At 38.2% G+C, this 20,610-nt stretch overlaps 6 non-coding genes across 6 annotated transcripts; all 6 read left to right on the top strand.

Moving 5' to 3' along the window:
* The first annotated feature begins 4,014 nt into the window (after positions 1–4,014).
* Positions 4,015–4,087, top strand: TRNAE-UUC (transfer RNA glutamic acid (anticodon UUC)). The gene has a single exon. It is a non-coding gene; the product is annotated as a tRNA-Glu (tRNA).
* A 4,405-nt stretch (positions 4,088–8,492) lies between these two features.
* On the top strand, positions 8,493–8,565 carry TRNAE-UUC (transfer RNA glutamic acid (anticodon UUC)). The gene has a single exon. It is a non-coding gene; the product is annotated as a tRNA-Glu (tRNA).
* A 3,277-nt stretch (positions 8,566–11,842) lies between these two features.
* Positions 11,843–11,915, top strand: TRNAE-UUC (transfer RNA glutamic acid (anticodon UUC)). Its single transcript has one exon. It is a non-coding gene; the product is annotated as a tRNA-Glu (tRNA).
* Positions 11,916–12,765: 850 nt separating this feature from the next.
* On the top strand, positions 12,766–12,838 carry TRNAE-UUC (transfer RNA glutamic acid (anticodon UUC)). Its single transcript has one exon. It is a non-coding gene; the product is annotated as a tRNA-Glu (tRNA).
* A 1,925-nt stretch (positions 12,839–14,763) lies between these two features.
* On the top strand, positions 14,764–14,836 carry TRNAE-UUC (transfer RNA glutamic acid (anticodon UUC)). The gene has a single exon. It is a non-coding gene; the product is annotated as a tRNA-Glu (tRNA).
* Positions 14,837–15,294: 458 nt separating this feature from the next.
* Positions 15,295–15,367, top strand: TRNAE-UUC (transfer RNA glutamic acid (anticodon UUC)). Its single transcript has one exon. It is a non-coding gene; the product is annotated as a tRNA-Glu (tRNA).
* The last annotated feature ends 5,243 nt before the right edge of the window (positions 15,368–20,610 follow it).

Here is a 20,610-nt window from a genome sequence, read left to right as displayed (position 1 = left end):
AAACGAAGAACCACGAAGGCAACAGTAGGATATCATGTGTCATTTTGTGTTTCCGCAATTTATGGTTAATTGAGATTTTATTTTATTTTAGAGAAATATCCTTTAACTTTGTAACCTCAATACTCCATTGTAGTCTAGCTGGTAAGGATATTCAGGTTTCACCCGAGCGACCCGTGTTCAAGTCCCGACAATGGTAATACCAAGTCTAGTTCAAGTTGGATACATCTTATACAAAAAAAGTCTCATAATTGACAAATACAAGACATAAAACCTTGTCTTCACATACAAAATCTACATGTACTGGGTTACAATGGTTGCCTTCAATTCGAAATATCCATACGTATCGAATTTGAAAGGATAATACGTGTTGAAAAACCTAAAGCGTCGCATGTGACTTGCGCATTCAAAATTAAGTTTTACAATAAATATCTAACAAAATTTTGGCGGTTAGAATTATTCAGTTCCTAATGATTGCGAAATCTTGCATTTCTACAATTTATGATTAATTGAGACTTTATTTTATTTTAGAGAAACATCCTTCAACTTTGTCAACTCCATACTCCACTGTAGTCTAGTTGGTTAGGAAACTCAACTTTCCCTCGAGCAACCTAGGTTCAAGGCCCGGCAATGGAAACATCAAGTCTAGTTCAAGGTGCATATATCTTATATGAAAAAGGTTTCATAATCATTCAGGAATCTTTTAGTTTTATAAAAATATCGTCTTCTATAACATAAAGCTTTATATATTAGCCGATTGAACTCAATTTCCCTCGTATCATAAGTAGGAGGTATATCGTTTAATTAAAGTAACGACATTTTCCGATAATTCATTCAAGGGGATAAAATCACATTTCATTTCAAACGAAACATGCTTGATCATCTCCTTTAGTAAACGAAGAACCACGAAGGCAACACTAGGATATCATGTGTCATGTTGCGTTTCCGCAATTCATGGTTAATAAAGATTTTATTTTATTTTAGAGAAACATCCTTCCGTTTATCAACTCCATGCTCCATTGTAGTCTAGTTCGTTAGGATACTCGGCGATCACCCAAGCGAACCAGGTTCATATCCGGGCAATGGAAATATAAGGTGTATTTCAAGCTGCAATTTATTGTTAATTGACATTTTATTTTATTTTCGAGAAACATCCTTCAACTTTATCAACTCCATACTCCATTGTAGTCTAGTTGGTTAGGATACTAGTCTTTCAACCGAGCGACCCGGGTGCAAGTCCCGACAATGGAAACATCAAGTCTAGTTCAGGTTGTATCCTGTACGAAAAAAGTCGCATAATTGACAAATACAAGACATAAAACCTTGTTGTGACATAATCTACATGTAGTGGGTTACAATGGTTGCCTCCAATTCAAAATACGTGTTGAAAAACCTAAAGCGTATCATGTTTACTTGCACATTCAAAATTAAGTCTTACTATAAATATCTACTTAAATCTTGGCGGTTTGAATTATTCACTCCATACTCCGTTGTAGTCTAGTTGGTTACGATACTCGACTTTCGCCCGAGCCACCCGAGTTCAAGTCCTGGCACTGGAAACATCAAGTCTATTTCAAGTTGCATACATTTTATATGAAGAAAGTTTCATAATTGACAAATACAAAACATAACACCTTGTGGTAACATCATCTACCTGTACTGGGTTACAATGGTTGCCTCCAGTTCAGAATATCCATACGTATCAAATTTGAAAGGATTATACATGTTGACAAACCTAAAGCGTCTCATGTGACTAGTGCATTCAAAATTAAATCTTAGCATAAATATCTAATTAAATCTTGCCAGAAATATCTAATTAAATCTTGCATGTTAGAATTGTTCACTCTATTCCTAATCATTGAGGAATCCTGCGTTTCAACAATTTATGGTTAATTGAGATTTTCTTTTATTTTATTTTATAGAAAGAGTCTTCAACTCTACCAACTCCGTACTCCAATGTAGTCTAATTGGTTAGGATACTTGGCTTTCACCCCAGCGACCTGGGTTCAAGTACCGGCAATGGAAACATCAAGTGTAGTTTAGGTTGCATGTTCTACAAAAAAAGTGACATAATTAACAAAGACAAGACATAAAACGTTGTGGTGACATAATCTACATGTAGTGCGTTACAATGGTTTCCTACAATTCAAAATATTCATACGTATCGAATTTGAAAGGATAATACGTGTTGAGAAACCTAAAGCGTCTCATGTGACTAGTGCATTCAAAATTAAGTCTTAGCATCAATATCTTATTAAATCTTGCCTATTTTCGAATTATTCATTCTATTCCTAATCATTGAGGAGTGTTGCGTTTTTGAAATTTATGGTTAATTGAGATTTTATTTTATTTTAGAGATAGATTCTTCAACTATATCAATTCCGTACTCCATTGTAGTCTGGTTGGTTAGGATACTTGGCTTTCACCCCAGCAAACCGGGTTCAAGTACCGGCCATGGAAACAACAAGTCTAGTTCAGGTTGCGTCTTGTAAAATAAAAGTCTCATAATTAATAATTACAAGACATATAACCTTGTGGTGACATAATCTACATGTAGTGGGTTACAATGGTTGGCTCCAATTAGAAATATCCATACGTATCGAATTTGAAAGGATAATACGTGTTAAAATACGTAAAACGTCTCATGTGACATGCGCATTCAAAATTAATTCTTAGCATAAATATCTAATTAAATCTTGATTCTTGGAATTATTAACTATATTCATAATCATTGAGAAATTGTGAATTAAGATTTTATTTTATTGTAGAGAAACATCCTTCAACTCTATCAACTCCATACTCCATTCTAGTCTAGTTGCTTAGGATACTTGGCTTTCACCCGATCGACCCGGCTTCAAGTCCCGACAATCGAAACATCAAATCTAGTTCAAGTTGCATCTTGTACGAAAAAGTCTCATAATTGATAAATACAAGGCATAAAACCTTGTGCTGACTTAATCTACATGTAGTGGGTTACCCTGGTTGCCTGCAATTCAAAATATTTATACGTATCGAATTTGAAAGGATAACACGTGTTGAAAAACCTAAAGCGTCTGATATGACTTGCCCATTCTAAATTACGTCTTACAATAAATATCTAATTAAATCTTGCGTGTTAGAATTATTCACTGTATTCCTAATCATTGAGGAATCTTGAGTTTCTGCAATTTATGATTAATTGAGATTTTATTATATTTTGGAGAAATATCCTTTAATTTTATTTTAGAGAGACAACAAGTCTATGTCAAGTTCTATCTTGTACGAAAAAGTCTCATAATTAACAAATACAAGACATAAAACCTTGTGGTGACATCATATACATGTAGTGGTTTACAATGGTTGCCTCCAATTCAAAATATCCATAAGTATCGAATTGGAAAGGATAATACATGTTGAAAAACCTCAATCGTCTCATGTGACTTGCGCATTCAAAATTAAGTCTTAGCATAAATATGTAATTAAATCTTGTATGTGAGAATTATTCACTCTATTCCTAATGCTTGAGAAATCTTGCCGTTCTGCAATTTATGGTTAATTGAGATCTTATTTTATTTTAGAGAAAGATACTTCAACTCTATCAACTCCCTAGTCCATTGTAGTCTAGTTGATTACGATACTCAACATTCACCTGAGCGACGTGGGTTCAAGTCCCGGCAATCGAAACATCAAGTCTAGTTCAAGTTGTATCTTGTACGAAAAAGTCTCATAATTGACAAATACAAGGCATAAAAACTGGTAGTGACATAATGTACATGTAGTGGGTTACAATGGTTGCCTCCAATTCAAAATATGCATTTCGAATTTGAAAGTATAATACGTGTTAAAAAACCTAAAGCGTCTCATGTGACTTGTGCATTTAAAATTAAGTCTTAGCATAAATATTTAATTTAATCTTGCATGTTAGAATTATTCACTCTATTCGTAATCATTGAGGAATCTCTCGTTTTTGCAATTTATGGTTAATTGAGATTTTATTTTATTTTAGAGAAAGATCCCTCAACTCTATCAACTCCGTACTCCATTGTAGTCTAGTTGGTTAGGATATTCGGCTTTCACCCGAGCGACCCGGGTTCAAGTCCCGGCAATGGAAACAACAAGTCTAGTTCAGGTTGCATCTTGTAAAAAAAAAGTCTCATAATTAACAAATACAAGACATAAACCCTTGTGGGGACATAATCTACATGTAGTGGGTTACAATGGTTGCCTACAATTCAAAATATCCATACGTATCGAATTTGAAAGGATAATACGTGTTGAAAAACCTAAAGCCTCTCATGTGACTAGTGCAATCAAAATTAAGTCTTGAAATAAATATCTAATTACATCTTGCCAGAAATATCTAATTAAATCTTGTATGTGAGAATTATTCAGTGTATTCCTAATGTTTGAGGAATCTTGCGTTTCTGCAATTTATGGTTAATTGAAATTTTATCAAGTCCGTATTCCATTGTAGTCTAGTTGGTTAGGATACAGGGCTTTCAACCAAGCGACCCGGGTTCAAATCCCGGGAATGAGAACAGCAAGTCTAGTTCATGTTGAATACATCTTGTAAAAAAAAAGTCTCAAAATTAATAAATACAACACATAAAACCTTGTGCTGACATAATCTACATATAGTGGGTTACAATGCTTAGGTCCAATTCTAAATATCCATACGTATCGAATTTGAAAGGATAATACATGTTGAAAAACCTAAAGCGTCTCATATGACTTGCCCATTCAAAATTAAGTCTTTGCATAAATATGTAATAAATCTACTTCAGGTTAGATACATCTTAGACGAAAAAAGTCTCATAATTAATAGAGACAAGACATAAAACCTTGTGGTGACATAATCTACATGTAATGGGTTACAACGGTTTCCTCCAATTAAAGATATCCATACGTATCGAATTTGAAAGGATAATACGTTTTGAAAAACCTAAAGCGTCTAATGTGACTTGTGAAACCTAAAGCGTCTTCATGTGACTTGCGCATTCAAAACTAAGTCTTAGCATAAATATCTAATTAAATCTTGCCTCTTAGAATTATTCACTCTATTCCTAATCATTAAGGAATCTTGCGTTTCTCCAATTTAGGGTTAATCGACATTTTATTTTACTTTAGAGAAAGATCCTTCAACTCTATCAACTCCGTACTCCATTGTAGTGTAGTTGGTTAGGATACTCGACTTTCACTTGAGCGACCCGAGTTCAAGTCCTGGCAATGGAAACAACAAGTGTAGTTCAGGCTGCATCTTGTAAAACAAAAGTCTCATAATTAACAAATACAAGACATAAACCCTTTTGGAGACATAATCTACATGTAGTGGGTTACAATGGTTGCCTAGAATTCGAAATATCCATACATATCGATTTTGAAAGGATATTACGTGTTGGAAAACCTAAAATGTCTGATGTGACTAGTGCACTAAAAATTAAGTCGTAGCATAAATATCTAATTAAATCTTGCCAGAAATTTCTAATTAAATCTTGCATGTTAGAATTATTCACTATATTCCTAATCATTGAGGAATCTTGCGTTTTAGCAATTTATGGTTAATTGAGGTTTTATTTTATTTCAGAGAAAGAGCCTTCAACTCTATCAACTTTGTACTCCATTGTAGTCTAGTTGGTTAGGATACTCGGCTTTCACCGGAGCAACCCGGGTTCAAGTGCCGGCAAGCGAAACATCAGTCTAGTTCAGGTTGCATCTTCTACGGAAAACGTCTCATAATTAGGAAATACAAGACATAAAACGTTGTTGTGATATAATCTACATGAAGTGGCTTACAATGGTTTCCTCCAATTTAAAATATCCATGCGTATCGTATTGGAAAGGATAATACGTGTTGAAAAATCTAAAGCGTGTCATGTGACTAGTGCATCCAAAATTAAGTCTTAGCATAAATATCTAATTAAATCTTGCCATAAATATCTAATTAAATCTTGCATGTTAGAATTATTCACTCTATTCCTAATGATTGAGGAATCTTGCGTTTCTGCAATTTATGGTTAATTGAGATTTTATTGTATTTTAGAGAAAGAGCTTCCAAATCTAGCAACTCCGTACTCCATTGTAGTCTAGTTTGTTAGGATACACGGCTTTTAGCCGAACGACCCCGGTTCAAGTCTTGGGAATGGGAACAGCAAATCTAGTTCAGGTTGGATACATCTTGTAAAAAAAAAGTCTCATAATTAACAAATACAAGACATAAAACGTTGTGGTGACATAATCTACATGTAGTGGGTTACAATGGTTGCCTCCAATTCGAAATATCCATACATATCAAATTGGAAAGGATAATACATGTTGAAAAACCTCAAGCGTCTCATGTGACATGCGCATTAGAAATTATGTCTTAGCATAAATATGTAATTAAATCTTGCCTGTTAGAATGATTCACTATTTTCATAATCATTGAGGAATCTTGCGTTTCTGCAATTTATGGTTAATGGAAATTTATTTCATTTTAGAGAAAGATGCTTCAACTTTATCAACTCCGTACTCGATTGTAGTTTAGTTGGTTAGGATACTCGGCTTTCACCCGAGCGACCCGGGTTCAAGTCCCGGCAATGGAAACAACAAGTCTAATTCAAGTTGGATACATCTTAGACGAAAAATGTCTCATAATTAACAAAGACAAGACATAAAACCTTGTAGTGACATAATCAACATGTAGTGGGTTAAAATGGTTGCCTCCAATTCAAAATAGCCATACGTATCAAAGTTGAAAGGATAATACGTGTTGAAAAACCTAAAACGTCTCATGTGACGAGTGTATTCAAAATTATGTCTTAACATAAATATCTAATTAAATCTTGCCTGTTAGACTTATTGAGTCTATTCCTAATCATTGAGGAGTCTTGCATTTTTGAAATTTATGGTTAATTGAGATTTTATTTTATTTTAGGGAGAGATGCTTCAACTATATCAATTCCGTACTCCAATGTAGTCTGGTTGGTTAGGATATTCAGCTTTCACTCAAGCGACCCGGGTTCAAGTCCCGGTAATGGAAACATCAAGTGTAGTTCAGGCTGCTTCTTCTACAAAAAAAGTCTCATAATTAAAAAATACAAGACGTAAAACCTTGTGGTGACATAATCTACATGTAGTGGATTACAATGGTTGCCTATAATTCAAACTATTTATTAAATCTTGCGTTTCTGCAATTTATGGTTAATGGAAATTTTATTTTATTTTAGAGTAAGATCCTTCAAGTCTATTAACGCCGTACTCCATTATGGTTTAGTTGGTTAGGATACCCGCCTTGTAAAAAAAAAGTCTCATAATTAACAAATACAAGACATAGACCCTTGTGGAGACATAATCTACATTTAGTGGGTTACAATGGTTGCCCACAATTCAAAATATTCATACGTATCGAATTTTAAAGGATAATACGTGTTGAAAAACCTAAAGCGTCTCATGTGACGAGTGCATTCAAAATTAAGTCTTAGTATAAATATCTAATTAAATCTTCCCATAAATATTTAAGTAAATCTTGCCTGTTAGAATTATTCAGTCTATTCCAAATCATTGAGGAGTCTTGTGTTTTTGAAATTTATGGGTAATTGAGATTTTCTTTTATTTTAGAGAAATATGCTTCAACTAGATCAACTCCGTATTCCATGGTAGTCTAGTTGGGTAGGATACTCGGCTTTCACCCGAGCAACCCAAGTTCAAGTATCGACAGTGGAAACAACATGTCTAGTTCAGGTTGCATCTTGTAAAAAATACGTCTCATAATTAATAAATACAAGACATAAAACCTTCTGTTGACATAATCTACATGTAGTGGGTTACAATGGTTGGCTCCAATTCGAAATATCCATACGTATCAAATTTGAAAGGATAATACGTGTTGGAAAAGTAATGCGTCTCATGTGACTTGCGAATTCAAAATTACGTCTTTGCATAAATCTCTAATTAAATCTTGCTTGTTGGAATTATTAACTATATTCCTAATCATTAAGGAATATTGCGTTTCTGCAATTTATGGTTAATTGAGATCTTATTTTATTTTAAAGAATTATCCTTCAACTCTATCAACTCCGTACTCCGTTGTAATCTTGTTGGTTGGATACTCGTCTTTCACCTGAGTGACCTGTGTTCAAGTCCCGGTAATGGAAACAACAAGTCTAGTTTAGGCTGCATCTTGTAAAAAAAAAGTCTCATAATTAACAAATACAAGACATAGACCCTTGTGGAGACATAATCTACATTTAGTGGGTTACAATGGTTGCCTACAATTCAAAATATTCATACGTATCGAATTTGAAAGGACAATACGTGTTGAAAAACCTAAAGTGTCTCATGTGACTACTGCATTCAAAATTAAGTCTTAGCATAAATATGTAATTAAATCTTGCCTGAAATTTCTAATTAAATCTTGCATGTTAAAATTATTCACTCTATTCCTAACCATTGAGGAATCTTTCATTTCTGCAATTTATGGTTAATTGAGATTTTATTTTATTTTAGAGAAAGAGCTTTCAACTCTATCAACTCTATACTCCCTTGTAGTCTAGTTGGTTAGGATACTCGGCTTTCACCCGAGCGACCCGGGTTCAAGTCCCGGCAATGGAAACAACAAGTCTAGTTCAGGTTGGAGATAGCTTAGACGAAAAAAGTCTCATAATTAACAAATACAATACATAAAACCTTGTGGTGACATAATCTACATGTAGTGGGTTACAAAGGTTGCCTCGAATTCAAAATATCTGTACGTATGGATATCCAAGTGTGTATTGGGTATATCCAAGTGTGCCTTGAGAAGTCGTCGATGAAGGTTACATTATATTTGCATCCGCCGAATTTCGCTATTTGGGCCGGTCCCCATATATCGGAATGTATAACGTCAAGTACGCCGTTGCTCACGTTCCTCTCCTTCGGGAATGGTTGCCGATGTTGCTTGCCGAATTGGCACGCCTCACATACACCTTCAATCTATCGCTCTTTGAAGGTCGGGAGCCCAATGACGACCCATTTCGATTGCATCACCTTGAGGTTTTGAAGATTGATATGGCCAATTCGCTTGTGCCATAGCTCTATGTCGGACTCCGCTTTCGTGCCTTTTGCGAACATGGCCGATTTTATCTTGTTTGACTCGAGGATAAACATTCGACCTTCCTTTCGACCCCGAGCGATGAGTCGGCCTTCCTGCTCGATGAAGCAACCACCTTGGTCGAATCGAACTTGCATCCCTTGCTCCACAATTTGGCTGAACGAGACCAAATTCTTCGTTATGGTAGGAACATGCAAGGCATTTTTGATGTAGGTTTGCTTCCCTTCTTCTCCAAATGGGAGATTGCCGATGTGTCGAATCAGATGCGTAGTGTCATCTCCGGTTTCAACATAGCCGGGTCGCTCCGGCTCTCGAAGTTCTCGGAACCATTCTTGGTGTGACGTCATATGGTTCGAGGCACAAGAATCGAGGAATCATATTCTTCCGGACCGGATGCACTAGTTGACGTAGACGCCGCCATAGAGTTCGCACTATGCCTCATCACGAATAGTCCGCCGTAGTCATTGTAGTCGGAGTTGCTTGCGTAATTCGTGAGTTGTCGGCTTGTGGACGCCGACTCGCGCATCTTCTTTCGGCACTCCTCTTCACAATGGCCGATTTTTCCGCAGTATCCGCATTCGATCGAGTTTTGTCGACTCGAACCGAAATGATGGTTCCCCCTCCTTCCGAAGGTTCCTCGATGGCCTCCGTCTTGTTCCCGTACGTAAGAGTTATTTACGTAATTCGGGCCTTGTCCGCCTCGTCCGCCGCGTCCTTGGCCGAATCGGCCTCTCCTTGCATGGCCGTGTCCTCTTCCTCCGTCCGAATGCGTGTAGAGCATTTGGCCATCCGTGGCACTACTACTTGTTCGAACATGGTTTTCTTCGACCAACAACATGGATTGAAGGTCGAAGAAGGAGGGCGGATTCTCCCGCGCTAGTACTGCGGTCCGCATCACGCCGAATCGTGGAGCAGGTCCGCAAAGGCATATTTGCACCATCTCGTCATACGCCACGTTTACCTAATCGAGCCGAGCGCGTCACTAAGCTCCTTGATCTTCAAGGTGTAGCTTGTGATGGACATATCCCGTTGTTGGATGTTGTTCAACTCTTGGCGGAGTTGAAGCTTCCTCGCGGTCATGTTGGATGTTGTTCAAGTCTTTCGTAGATTCTCCCATGCTTCCTTTGGCGTCCCAACTTCCCGAATGTAGCCGAGCATGTGGTCATGTACACATGTCGCCAAGCAATACATTACGCGACTTGCCGCTTGCTGCCATGTTGCGTAGTTTGTGTCTTTCGGATCGGGGCGTTCCTATTTGTGCTCCTTTGATATAGCTCCAATAGCCTTGGCTGACAAGGTATTGGTGCATCTTGTACTCCCAAGCTGCAAAGTTGTTGCAGTCCAACTTCTCGTTAGGGAGAGCACTCCCCATTTGAGTATTCATTGTCGATTATGCTTCTTTTCTTCTTTTCCTTCTCTCACAAACACGAGCTATGTAGCCGCACTACGATAGCGATGAGCCGATTCTTCTTGAACGTCGGCGTAGAGCAAAACACACGATCACGATGAGGCGAGCGGGCTAGATAGATCTACCAAATCGCTTTGATACCATGTAAAGAATCGATGATGATTCTTGAGTAGCGGAAGAGAAGTAATGTGTGTATGTGTGACAGTAAAGAGAGAGGAGAAGAGAAAAAACACAAGATGGATTAAATGAGAAGGGTGAATACTCAAGAAGAAGGAGATGTATTTTGAAAAGTAGTATGAGAAACAAGAATAACGTTACAAGGCGACACAAGCAACCAACTAAGTATGGAGTAGGAGGAGGGTGCTTTATATAGAGTCACCCTCTCTCTTCATTTACAACGTTCACTCTCTCACTAGAGCCTTGTAGAATGTGAAGACTTAAGGTCATGGGGAATGTGAAACTCATTAGTTCTGTGTCATAGAATATAAATCTATGACACATAAGTTAATGTGTAGAGAGTGGTATGACTGTTGACCTTTCAGTGCACATAGATTCTCAAAGGTGTGTTCAGACGTTGTACAATGTTGAGCTTGATTCTCAACATGCCCCCTCAAGCTCAACTCGGGTCGTCTCCTTTCGGTTGATGTCCGCTTCGGCTCGTACCCGGTTCGTACAGTTTCTGATTTTTACTTGTATTCCCCTCAAACTTGACAAGTCACGGATCGTCAATCCAAGGTCAGACATGAATTGCCGAAGCTTGTCGGCTCCTAAGGCTTTCGTGAATATGTTGGCCGTTCGAAGATTGTGTTAATTATCAAATTAGATCTTGCCATAAATATCTAACTAAATATTGCATGTTTGATTTATTCACTCTATTCCTAATCATTGAGGAATCTTGCGTTTCTACAATTTATGGTTAATTAAGATTTTATTTTATTTTAGAGAAATAGCCTTCAACTCTATCAACTCCGTACTCCATTGTAGTCTAGTTGGTTAGGATACACGGCTTTCACCCGAGCAACCCGGGTTCAAGTCCCGAGAATTGAAACAACAAGTCTAGTTCAGGTTGGAGACATCTTTGACGGAAAAAGTCTCATAATGAACAAATAGAATACATAAAACCTTGTGGTGACATAATCTACATGTAGTGGGTTACAACGGTTGCCTCGAATTCAAAATCTAAAACGTCTCATATGACTTGCGAAACCTAAAGCGTGTCATGTGACTTGCTCATTCAAAATTAAGTCTTAGCATAAATATCTAATTAAATCTTTCCTGTTAGAATTATTCACTCTATTCCTAATCATTAAGGAATCTTGCGTTTCTGCGTTTTATGGTTGTAAAGAATCGATGGTGATGAGAAAGAGCCTTGAACTCTATCAACTCCGTACTCCATTGTAGTCTAGTTGGCTAGGATACTCGGCTTTCACCCGAGCGACCCGGGTTCAAGTCCCGGCAATGGAAATATCAAGTCTAGTTCAGGTTGGAGACATCTTAGACGAAAAAACTCTCATAATTAACAAATACAAGACATAAAACCTTGTGGTAACATAATCTCCATGTAGTGGGTTAAAACGGTTGCCTCGAATTCAAAATATCGATACGTATCGCATTTGAAAGGATAATACGTGTTGAAAAATCTAAAACGTCTAATATGACTTGCGAAACCGAGAGGGTCTCATGTGACTTGCCCATTCAAAATTAATTCTTAGCATAGATATCTAATTAAATCTTCCCTGTTAGAATTATTCACTCTATTCCTAATCATTGAGGAATCTTGCGTTTCTGTGATTTATGTTTGTCAAGAATCGATGGTGATGAGAAAGAGTCTTCAACTGTATCAACTCCGTACTCCTTTGTAGTCTAGTTGTTTAGGATACTCGGCTTTCACCCGATCGACCCGGGTTGAAGTCCCGACAATGGAAACAACAAGTCTAGTTCAGGTTGGAGACATCTTAGACAGGAAAAAGTCTCATAATTAACAAATACAAGACATAAAACCTTGTGGTGACATAATCTACATGTAGTGGGTTACAACGGTTGCCTCGAATTCAAAATATCCATACGTATCGAATCTGAAAGGATAATACGTGTTGAAAAACCTAAAAGGTCTCATATGACTTGCGAAACCAAAAGCGTGTCATGAGACTTGCTCATTCAAAATTAAGTCTTAGCATAAATATCTAATTAAATCTTTCCTGTTAGAATTATTCACTCTATTCCTAATCATTCAGGAATCTTGCGTTTCTGCGTTTCCTGGTTGTAAAGAATCAATGGTGATGAGAAAGAGCCTTCAACTCTATCAACTCTGTACTCCATTGTAGTCTAGTTGGTTAGGATACTCGGCTTTCACCCGAGCAACCCGGGTTCAAGTCCCGGCAATGGAAAATCAAGTCTAGTTCAGGTTGGAGACATCTTAGACGAAAAAAGTCTCATAATTAACAAATACAAGACATAAAACCTTGTGGTGACATAATCTACATGCAGTGGGTTACAACGGTTGCCTCGAATTCAAAATATCGATACGTATCGCATTTGAAAGGATAATACGTGTTGAAAAACCTAAAACGTCTGATATGACTTGCGAAACCGAAAGGGTCTCCTATGACCTGCCCATTCAAAATTAATACTTAGCATTGATATCTAATTAAATAGTCCATGTTAAAATTATTCACTCTATTCCTAATCATTGAGGAATCTTGCGTTTTTGCGATTTATGGTTAATTGGGATTTTATTTTAAGTTAGAGAAAGAGCCTTCCCCTCTATCAACTCTGTACAACATTGTACTCTAGTTAGTTAGGATACTCAGCTTTCACCCAAGCGACCCGGGTCAAGTCCAGGCAATGGAAACAACAACTCTAGTTCAGGTTTGGAGAAATCTTAGACGAAAAAAGTCTCATAATTAACAAATACAAGGCAGAAAACTTTGTGGTGACATAATCGACATGTAGTGGGTTCCAAGGATTGCCTCGAATTCAAAATATCCATATGTATCCAATTTAAAACGATAATACGTGTTAAAAAACCTAAAACTTCTTATCTGACTTGCGAAACCTAAAGCGTCTCATGTGACTTGCGCATTCAAATTTATGTCTTAGCATAGAATTCTAATTCTTCCCTGTTAGAATTATTCACTCTATTCCTAATCATTGTGGAATCTTGCGTTTCTGCGATTTATGGTTGTAAAGAATCGATGGTGATGAAAAAGAGCCTTCAACTCTATCAACTCCGTACTCCATTGTAGTCTAGTTGGTTAGGATACTCGGCTGTCACCCGAGCGACACGGGTTTAAGTTCCGGCAATGGAAATATCAAGTCTACTTCAGGTTGGAGACATCTTACATGAAAAATCTCTCATAATTACCAAATACAAGACATAAAACCTTGTGGTGACATAATCTACATGTCGTGGGTTACAACGGTTCCCTCTAATTTGAAATATCGATACGTATCGAATTTGAAAGGATAATACGTGTTGAAAAACCTAAAACATCTCACGTGACTTGCTAAACCTAAAGCGTCTTTTGTAGCTTACGCATTCAAAATTATGTCTTAGCATAGATATCTAATTAAATGTTGCCTGGTAGAATTATTCACTCTATTCCTAATCAGTGGGGAATCTTGCGTTTCTGCGATTTATGGTTGTAAAGAATTGATGGTAATGAGAAAGAGCCTTCAAGTCTATCAACTTCGTACTCCATTGTAGTCTAGTTGGTTAGGATACTCGGCTTTCACTCGAGCGACCCGGTTTCAAGTCCCGGCAATGGAAATATCAAGTCTAGTTCAGGTTGGAGACATCTTAGACGAAAAATCTCTCATAATTAACAAATACAACACATAAAACCTTGTGGTGACATAATCTAGATGTGGTTAGGATAGTCGGCTTTCACCCGAGCGACCCGGGTTCAAGTCTTCGCAATGGAAACAACAAGTCTAGTTCAGGTTGGAGACATCTTAGATGAAAAAAGTCTCATAATTAACAAATACAAGACATAAAACCTTGTGGTGACATAATATACATGGAGTGGGTTACAACGGTTGCCTCGAATTCGAAATATCGATACGTATTAAATTTGAAAGGATAATACCTGTTGAAAAACATAAAACGTCTTATATGACTTGCTAGACCTAAAGCGTCTTTTGTGGCTTGCGCATTCAAAATTATGTCTTAGCATACATATCTAATTAAATCTTGCCTGGTAGAATTATTCACTCTATTCCTAATCAGTGGGGAATCTTGTGTTTTTGTGATTTATGATTGTAAAGAATCGATGGTGATGAGAAAGAGCCTTCGACTCTATCAATTCCGTACTCCATTGTAGTCTAGTTGGTTAGGATACTCGGCTTTCACCCGAGCAACCCGGGTTCAAGTCCCGGCAATGGAAAAAACAAGTCTAGTTCATCTTGCAGATATCTTAGATGAAAAAAGTCTCATAATTAACAAATACAAGACATAAAACCTTGTTCTAACATAATCTACATGTAGTGGGTTACAACTGCCTCGAATTAAAAATATCGATACGTATCGAATTTGAAAATATAGTACGTGGTGAAAGATTTAAAACGTCTGATATGACTTGCGAAACCGACAGCGTCTGATGTGATTTGCGCACTCAAAATTTAGTCTTAGCATAGATATCTAATTAAACCTTGCTTGTTAGAATTATTCAATCTATTCCTAATTAACAAAATAAGTCTCATAATTAACAAATACAAGACATAAAAGCTTGTTAGAGTTATTCACTCTATTCCTAATCATTGAGGAATCTTGCGTTTCTGTGATTTATTATTGTAAAGAAGCGATGGTGATGAGAAAGAACCTTTGACTCTATCAACTTTGTACTCCATTGTAGTCTAGTTGGTTAGGATACTCGGCTTTCACCCGAGCGACCCGGGTTCAAGTCCCGGCAATGGAAACAACAAGTCTAGTACAGGTGGGAGACATCGTAGACGCTTTTTTAAGATTGCTTAAAGTGTGCGGCACTTCATCGAGGGTTGTTTGGGGTGGACTCAAGTTTAGATCTTATTTGTATGTCTAAACATAAGTAGTGATATAGTTTTAGAAGAATAGAAAAGTGAGGGCGTGGGTGGGGGTTAGGGGAGTGTAGCTTGTTGAAATTATCAAAAGTATTTAAACCTAATCAAAGTTTTTTGAATATATTAAAGATCATTGGGATAACTTAAGTTATTAGACAACAATAACGTACTATTAAAACACCAATATAGAGTATTATTAAAACGGGACCACACGCTTAGATGAACGGGAGTTGTTTAAACACACGCTTAAGCAAACACTTAAAAGAAAAATTATTATAAAAAATAAGAATAAAAATAAAAATAGAAAAGAGAGATTGAGATTAAAAAATGATTATGGTTAAGAAGGGATTATGATTAAGGGGGAAGGGGTTGCTAAACAAAGTACTTAAACGAATGTTTAAACAAATATTTAGATAAGAAAACACTTGGGCAAACACTTAACGCAAGGTTAGGATTAAAAGAGAAGGGAGGGATTATGGTTAAAGAAAAGGGGTCATGGTTGAGAAGAGAATGATTATGATTAAGAGAGGAGAATACTTAAACAAATGTTTAAACAAAAAGTTAAACCTAAAAATGATTGAACAAGTACTTAAAAAAAGGGGTTAAACAAGTACGTAATAAAAATGTTTATTAAACAAGTACTTAATAGAAAATGATTAAATAAATGCTTAAAAACTTAAGACAAAAAAATTTTTGATAAAAAAGTGATTAAACAAGTACTTAATAAAAATTTATTAAATAAGTACTTAAGAACTTAAGACAAAAAATTAGATAAGAGCAACACATAGAAGGAAAGAAAGTTTTACTATTATAAGGCAACGATCGGCAAATGCATTTCGCCTCGATGGAGGCTCTTCAGTGCCCGATGTACAAATGATGAAAACTAAGCCTACTAGGTTGCTCTTTTTATAGGGAGAGGGAGGAGAGTCCTTTGTATGTGGGACATACAAAAGTGTGTACAAAGGCAAGGTACAAGAGTGTACACAAGACTTTAGGTGGGGGTTAAGAGGGGTGAGAGTACATAAAACATTAGGTGGGGGGAAAGGATGCGTGTACTAGGTGGTTTCTTAGTTTTTTACCATTTAGCCAACACGTGAGAGGGGGTGTAAGGGAACTGTATTGTGGTTGTCCTAGAAGGGGTTTAAGTTTGTTTCTCACGAGCGCTCCGATTTGGAGTTTTTTGATACATGGGGAGTATCGAAGCTTAAAAACAATGGGTGGAGGTTTTTTGTTGTTGGGTTGGTTAGAGAGTAGTTGGTTTCGTATGGAGTAGGGGACGGTCGAAAAACACTTGAGTAGGAACTTCGATGGGTAGCCCCTAGCTCTTAGGCGGTCGTAGAACTTTTTGCGTAGTTCCATGTAGCCATTTTCCGAGCTCTCCCGGATAGCATACCGTTTTAGTTCGCCCGTGATGAAGCCCTTTTTGTGTGCTATGGGGTGCGAGGATTTCCACGGGAGGTACATGTAGGCATTGAGAGGTTTTTGGTGGCATGTGGTGTCGAGGATGCCGAATTCTTTAAAGTATGGGCCTTTGAAGAAGACGACGTCCAGGATGGTGATCTCTTTAGGGGAGGTTGTTGATTCAATATGGATGTGTTGTTGTAGAGGCACGCCGTATTGGTGTAAGAAGGTGTGAAGTGTATCGGGGGAACCTTCCCAAACTCCTATGGCATCATCGATGTAGCGTTTGTAGTAGAGTAGTTGCGGTGTTTGGAAAGCTAGGTTGTCGTCCTCTAGCTGCGAAAGAAACAAGCAAGCGTAAACAACCGCAAAATTACTACCCATCGCAATGCCTTTAATTTGTAACCAAAAAGCATTATTAAAGGAGAGAAAATTGTTTCTAAGTATTAGTTCGGCAACACTCATAATGATTTTGGTTTTGTGTGGTGGGAAATGATGTGAAATAGATTTTTTTAAAACCAATAGACCTTCCGTGGTAGGTATACTGGGATATAGTGACACTACGTCAAAAGAAAACAACGTGCAAGTTTTGGGGAAGGTGTGGTGTGCTAGGTCCTTAACAAGTGTTAAGGAGTCTTTGAGGTGTTGGTTTTTAGACAATAAGACAGGATGTAATAGATGGTGTAGCCATTTAGAGGCTCTTTCGAAAACATAATTGTTGTAGGCGCAAATAGGGCGTCCTACAACAATGGGCTTGTGGATTTTGGGGATGATGTAGAAACGACATATCCTGAAACCATGTTTGGGTTTCTGAAGGAGGAATCTAATTTCCTCATTGGAGAGGTGGGGGGAAGCTTTCAGACATAGGTGTTGAAGTCGACTGTGGAGAGTTTCTAGGGGGACGTCTTTGACGGGGGTGTAAGTGTTTTTGTCGTTGAGTTGTCTAAGGCATTCGTTAAGGTACCAATCCTTAGAGAGAATGCACGTGCCTAGATTTTTATCCGTGGGTTTAATAACTATGTCTTGATTTTTTTTGAGATTATGTAGTGCAGTTCTAAAGTTCCTATGAGGGCGAGGTTGGATGGTGGGTGGGGAGGGGAGGGCAGAGGTGATAGATGTGATGGTTTGTGTGATTTCTGGCACGGCTGGGGGATTCCAACTGGGGTTCGGTATTCTAAATGGAGAGATAATGTTAGTAGAGTTTCTAAAGAAATATTTGAGGCGGTAAGTTCTATCCAAGGATACAACAGCATCTATCAATTGTTGTTTTCTAATAGGTTCGGGTGGGGGAATAAAGTCTAGACCTAAGCTTAGAAGTTTGAGTTGGGGTGGAGGAAGGTGGAAAGAGGAAAGGTTGTGCAATGAGTGATTAGTGATCCTATTCTCGAGCTGGGAGGGTGTTTGCCTTCCCAGTAAAATGTGGAGGTAGGTTAATGGTTGAAGAAGCGGGAGCCAATGTAATTTTCTAAGTCTACCCCTACGTATTTTCTTGGTAGAGGATTTAGTTTCGGTCCCGTGGTGCGTGTGTTGGGTGCGCCTTGCGGGACTGGGGGCCTGGGATGAGGAGTAGGTCGTTTGACTGTGGGCCGGGGGTAAGGCGTGGGTCGTGAAATTGGGGGTCGAGGGATTGGGGGTTGAAGGACTGGGGGTCGAGGAACTGAGGGTCGAGGATAGGACTGTGTGGTGGGTTTGAAGGTCTCGAAGTGAGACATTGATTGTTTCATAGGTGGGGGTAGGGAGGTAGGTGGTGGTACATTCATCGGGACAAATATAGGGTACGTGGGGGGTATGGGATGTGTGGGTGGTACGGGATAAGCATAGCTTTGTCCATAACTTGGGATAAAGGACTGGGTCCTTAAGAAGGAGGTGGGGGCAGTGGGGGATGAATTTGATGCTTTGTGTGTCCTTGTGCCCCCGTTTTTTGTCGGGGGCGTAGCCGTGTTTTTTGGATGTGTGTTGGGGTTTTCCTTATTAATTTTCTCTAGGAACGGTTTAAGGTAATTGTCTACTTGATTCTTGATCTTTTTTAGCCCATCATCTATTAGAGTATTTATTGTTTTTTCTTTGCCCATCGTCATGGATTTCGAGACGATGGCGTCCTGGGCTGATTTATTAGCCACTTTAGTTTTAGCTTCTAAGGAAATCTGTATGCTAAATTCTAAGGTGGCTTGCTCTAGGTGGCTATTAAATTTAGCAAAAGTTTCATTTTTCCAATGTTGGAGTTTTTCCTCCCATTGGTGTGATGTGACAAGGTTGTGCAATGGGATATCCAAGAGCATTGATACAATGTCTTGGAGTCTTTGCTCAACCGTGGTGGGGAACTTGTTGATAGTTTCAGTAAAACTAATAGCTAGGGTTTTTTGGGCCTCTATTAACGCTAAGGTGCAATTTTTCTATATTCTGCAGTGAGATCGTTTAGTTTTTTATTGAGGATATTTTGTGCGTTTTCATTATTTATCGTTACCCTAGGAGGGTTAATGCGCAAGGAGTTAGGGATGAAGTTCTCTTTGAGATCGGTTTCATATTTATTGAGTACATCTTGGGCTCTATGGCGTTTAGACAAGAGTTCTTTATATTCTAATACGGAGCCTTGGCAAATGGTGTCAAAGTGGATGGGAATAGGTAAGTTTTCTAAAGAGTTTTTTGCCTCGAGGGGCGGGTTTGAGTTTTCTATGCTAGTTTTTCCCTTTTCTTGTGTGTTTGGGGTTGTTATTTTCCTTTTACCTTTGTCTTGTGGACGTGGGTTTGTGTGGGTGTGGTGGTCGCTAGAGGACACATGGGCGTGTTCAAAAGGAGATTTTGTTATTGTAGGCATGCAAAGGGGATCTCCACCACCCCATTCTAGGGGAGGTGAGCTAAAGGTATCAAACAACTTCTGAAAGAAGATGACCTTCTTTGCGGGCGAGAGTTTGGTGATGAATTCTTTATAACCTTCCATTTTAAGGTCTCCTAAGTTTTCTATGAGTGAACTAAATGGAGATTTGGGGGAGGGGGAGGGAATGCTTTGCGTGCTACTAGGGCTAGTTGGGGCTAAATCTAGTTGTAGCATCCTAGATGACGGGGGGATTTTTTTAGGTGGGGATTTGGGGTTGTTAAGACACACATTATATAGATGTTGGATTTCATGTGGGACTTCGTTATTTGTAAATTGACAAGAAAGAGGGTGGGGTGAGTGAGCTTCCCTGTTTACAACGGTCGTTTGAGTATTGGCGACGACGTGCTTGAGATTGGTCGTCATTGGTGGAGAATTCGGCACAAAGTCGATGGTGGTTATGGGTAGATCCGTCGGTATGTCGGCGATGGTGGTTGAGGGTGGATCTGTGGGTGCGTCGGCGTTGGGTGTACGACGTTGAATGGATCGTGTTTTGGGTTCTCCTGTTGAGACATTTGTGGCCATGTATCTGTATTGGAACAAAAGAGGAGAGAGCGGAGAGAAGGGGAGAAAAAGAGGGAAAGATATGAGAGAGGGAAATATGGTAGTGTGGGGTAGGATGGAGCGTATGTTTAGAAGGTTAGGGTTTAGGGTTTTGTAATAGTTGCTAATTTTTGTAGGGGTAAAGTTATTACTATGGAGAATTGAAAGAGTAAGAGAAGTAGAGGGAAGAAAACCAAGTTTATGGGGGTGTACGACTACTAGGAGGTATAGAATATATGATGTAATAAAAATAGAAATTTATGTTGGTATATGACTACAAGGCATATAGTATATGACTCTATCAAC

Source organism: Azolla caroliniana, unplaced genomic scaffold (assembly GCF_043228905.1).
Source record: "Azolla caroliniana isolate FFs.n. ecotype wild unplaced genomic scaffold, voAzoCaro1.0.p SCAF_261, whole genome shotgun sequence".
NCBI lineage: Eukaryota > Viridiplantae > Streptophyta > Polypodiopsida > Salviniales > Salviniaceae > Azolla > Azolla caroliniana.
This window is presented reverse-complemented; position numbering and strand designations above follow the sequence as displayed.